Consider the following 4,691-nt stretch of genomic DNA (forward strand, 5'->3'; position numbering starts at 1 on the left):
CTTATCAGACTTTTTCTTATAATTACAGTACTGTATACATCAACCTTTCCCGAAGGTTTTTTTTTTACTGTTTACCTGAAACAGTTGCTGCAGTCTTTTTCTATGGACTTCTCCTTAAAGTCCTTAAAACCCACCCAGGGTTTTTTATTGCTTCTCAGAGCAATTTTCTTAGAAGCCCACCCAGGTCTTATCTTACTGCTTCTCAGAACAGTTTCTCTGAAGCACACCCAGGGCTTATCTATCGAGGTCTAAAAAACTAATTATAGGGCCCTTAAAAGGAATCGATCTCTAAAAAAATCACGGCAAGAGAAAAATAAATATAAATCAAGATCACCGGATGTATTATGATCAATTCCGGATGAGCTCCCATCTGTTGGCAAATGTAGGTTGTCTAGGGATATTTTTAGACCCTCGATAAGTCTGCATAAGGTGTACCTTACCATTCCCACAGGCCTGTGAGATTAGCCCATTGAGACAATGATAAAAAACCCATGACAAAGTCTCGCCGAGCAAATCTAATCTTTATTCTTTGGTGTGAATATTTAAAGGGGGCTTTCAGAAACTACCGCCCCTTGACCGTGTCATACAAATTATCCAATCAAATACAGAAACATTTTATGACAAAAGTGAAACGAATTATTTTTAAGAAATCACGTGCTTTACGGGAAACTTAACACAAAAGAAGATAACAGGAGCAAGAGAAACGAAACTAGATTACCAATACGCACCTAGTAATATGAGCAATGAAGTAAGGAAAAACACAAAATGGAAATTAAACTGTAAAATGGATGTGGTTAAACTAAATATCCCTTCAGTCAAGATGCAACAGGTTCTCCTCCATTTTCCTAGGACCCTCAGACTGAGGAACTAGGGGCAGGAGAAGACGATTCCCTCAGGGGACCGTGGTGAGGCTGATGACTCCTCTTTTGAGGTGTCAAATGCGGGAGAATCAGCGTTCACAATCTAAAAGATTGATGGGACAATTTCTTGCTGAATGGTCCGCTCCACATATATGTACCCTTAACCGAATGTTTGGGTTCGCTAAAGCCTCCACAAGCTGTGCATGCTTTTTCCTGTTCATTCTTTGTTGGAAAAGTTTTTTTGCATCTGGGGGATTACCCAGATAAGCATTATTTTCCTTCTAAAAGTTTTTCACAGTTTATCCTATGGTAGTGAAAATTCACTAAGTGGGGTATATCAGCAGTTAATGCTACTATAGCCTTTGTGAGTAAGTTTGACTTGTCCAGCAGACAAGGTTATCCTGCTCAGCAGGTCCAGGAGGCAGCTTTATGTTTGCAATAATTGCTATGACAGACTCTATCCTAGACTCTATCCTAGACTCATGCAAGAAGCTCCTGGCTAGTCTTTCTTTTTGCGGTCTTGCGATCTGGGGATATTTTGGATGATATATCCAAAGAATTTCTTCTGTGCCAGGGGCATCAACCTCCAGGCAGTCGCGATGGCTTCCGCCGTCAGGTTCAAAGGGTAATCCTGAGGGTTAACCCCAGGAACAAAAGAGGTCTTAGGGGAGGAAACCTACAAGGTACTGAAGCCTCCTTATAAGGAGGTACTCCCGCTTGCTCAATAAGGAGAATTTTTTCTGTAGTTCTCAGGGATCTGGCAAAAGAAGTATCAAGACAAATGGGGGACTTTCTCAATAGCTCCAAACGTACAAACTGGAGTTCCAAGAGTTTCCGTCCCTTCGTTTTCTCAGATCAAACGTTCCTAAGGATCCAGAGAAAAAGAAATCTTTCTCTCAAGCATTGAGCCAAGCAAAAAAGTGTTCATGATGGCCCCCATGTAAGAGCAGAGGTTGGGGTTTGGTTAAATCCAAAGGGACATTCTGGATCTCAAAAGATCTAAAGTTCAATTCCTGAATATAATCTCTCTTTTTTGCATGAAGTCAATCCAATCTGTTATCTCCATCCTACAAGCAGGAGAACTTCTGGTGTCAATCGACATCAAAGATGCATATCTCCATATACCTATTTCTTCGCTCACTAGTAATATCTTCTTTTAAAGTGGAAAATCTTCATTTTCAGTGTGTAGCTCTGCTTTCTGAGCTTTCTAGCTGCTGCACCTCGAGTACAAAGGTTCTGGCTCCTTTTCTAGCCAGATTGAGGGCCCAAGGTATAACGATTATGGTTTACCTAGTCGATCTGTTCTTGTTAGACCAGTCAGTAGCCCGCTTAGACCAAAGTATGGTCACCACATTCGACTACCTGGAATATCTAGGTCGGATTCTCAACCTAGGAGGAATCTTCTTTAAAATCATGAAGAAAATACTTGGGTCTGATCATAGGTACACCCAGAAAAGGGTGTTTGTACCCCAGGCTAAGATCAGAGCCATAAAGGAACTGATTTAGGTAGTTGAAGCAAGATGATTTTCTCCTATTCAACTTTGCGTGAGGTTGTCGGGAAAGATGGTGGCTTCATTCGAGGCCATTCCTTATGCTCACTCTCATTCTAGACTGCTGCAAAACAGTATCCTATCGTCTTGAAACAAAGAGTTCAAGCTCTACATTCCCAATATGTCTGACTCCAAAGCCTACGGCCACATCACCCTGATAGCGCTCGATCTCATCTGATCTTTGAGGCTAAACAGGGTCGGGCCTGGTTAGTACCCGGATGAAAGACCACCTGGAAATACCAGGTGCTGTAGGCTGGGTGCGCCGTAGCCTCAGTTTATGGTTTACATCCAAAAAGTCTGCAAAGGGAAAAATCCTTCCTTCAGTTACCTGGAAAATAGTAACAACATATGGCAACCTTTTTTTATCGCCTTTAGATATCGCCTTTGGGCACAGTGTACTGCAGGCTGCAGTATAAGTCCTCTAGTCTCTTATTGCCCTACTTGTTGTTGTGTCTCCCTCACTTTAGTTGGCATTGCTATGGGACATCCCACATAGTAACTACTATGGCTCTGTGTCCGTGATGTATGATAAGAAAATAGGATTTTTAAAACAGCTTACCTGTAAAATCCTTTTCTTTGAAGTACATCACGGGACACAGAGGTCCCTCCCTTCTTTGGTATACATGTGTATTGCTTTGCTACAAAACTGAGATACTCCCAGTAGTAGGAGGGGTTATATAGGGAGTGCACTTTTTATCTTAAATGTCCATCACCTGAAGGTGGCCTATAACCCACATAGTAACTACTATGGCTCTGTGTCCCGTGATGTACTTCAAAGAAAAGGATTTTACAGGTAAGCTGTTTTTAAAATCCTATTTTTAGTTTTAGTCATATTTTAGTCTTTTGATTAAAATGTCATTTTAGTTTTAGTCGTACTTTAGTCATCTGAATTGTTTAAGTTTTAGACGTATTTTAGTCGACTAAAACAGTATTAATTTAGTCTACGAAAATATTTTAGTCTACGAAATTAACATTGCTGGACAGATTGAATGTTTACAGTTATTTGAGAAACAAGTTGCTGGTATTTATTTCACGCTGATACAATAATGTTTATTGCTGTATGTATTTTGCAGTATGTATTACAACATGAATGTTTTACCAGGAATGCTTTTGAAGTAGTACACTGTTATGGTGATTTCTTTTTCTAGTGCTTTGCTGCTTTTGGTGGTTGTTTGTTTCTTTGTTGTAGAACAATTTAAAACTTTCTCTACATAAAATCTGATTTAAAAAAATAGATTGCCTCTTGAACACCTGACAGTGGCTGCTTAGCCACACTCTGAAGAGCGATCCAACTTCTGAATGATTTCAGTACATTTTTATTAAAGGTTTATTTCAGGTATGATATATTAAATAAAAAAATATAAAGTAATTTAGCATTAACAAAGGATGTTGTACCAAAGAGATACCTTTACAAAGCCTGGCAATAACAATGGTGTAAAATATACATTCACAAAAGTACAAGAACATTACTTAGTACAATCAGGGATTAGGAAGCATGTCTGCTTCAAACACCGATAAGCATTATGCACGGCTGGATATTTGTTTTCTATTCCCGGACATCTAAACTCCGCTGAGCTGTCTGGGCTGTCAGATCAATGCAATCTTAGGGAAAATAGAGACGGATGGAAAAGAAAGAAACCATAAAAACAAGAGAGGGAAAGAGATAGTTGGGTAATAGAAGATGTGTAGGATGAAGGCTTATGAGGGGTGAGGAAAGAGTGGACCCCAAGACTCAACCTCCAAATCATGCATGTCCAGGAAACATCGACAAGCGAATTAAAGTTATATAGTTAGTAAAGCATAATCAAAGTCATGCAGGAGATAGTTGGTTATCCACGCTGTCCAGACTTTTTTTTATATTTCTGCATGGAGTCCACAATATGGCAATTTTCTCAATAAATTAGATACCAAGTAATTCTGTTTTTGACTTGGGCTATAGTTGGTAGTTTGGCCACTGTGCTTTACTAAGCATCTGTTTAGCTGCTATGAAGATAAAAGTGAATGCTTTCATTTGATGTTTTGTGCAAGCTCAAGTAAAGATTAAGAAGGGCCTCATAGGGGTTTCAATGTAATTGTTGGCCAAGGACTGTATATTAATTGATAAAAGTTAATCCAAAATAATTTTAAATTCGGACAGTCCCACAAAATATATTTAAAACAACCCATGTTTTTGCAATCTCTGATACAGTGATAGGAGCTTTCAGAGCAGTTTTTCACCAACCACATAATTTGCTTCCATTGGTGATTAATTGATAGAACCATGCGCCATGGCATCTAAAAT

General features: G+C 39.2%; 1 pseudogene; it reads left to right on the forward strand.

Moving 5' to 3' along the window:
* Window positions 1-2,546: 2,546 nt before the first annotated feature.
* LOC141135910 (5S ribosomal RNA) lies at window positions 2,547-2,665 on the forward strand (annotated as a pseudogene).
* Window positions 2,666-4,691: the final 2,026 nt, after the last annotated feature.

This window comes from Aquarana catesbeiana, linkage group LG03 (assembly GCF_042186555.1).
Source record: "Aquarana catesbeiana isolate 2022-GZ linkage group LG03, ASM4218655v1, whole genome shotgun sequence".
Lineage (NCBI taxonomy): Eukaryota > Metazoa > Chordata > Amphibia > Anura > Ranidae > Aquarana > Aquarana catesbeiana.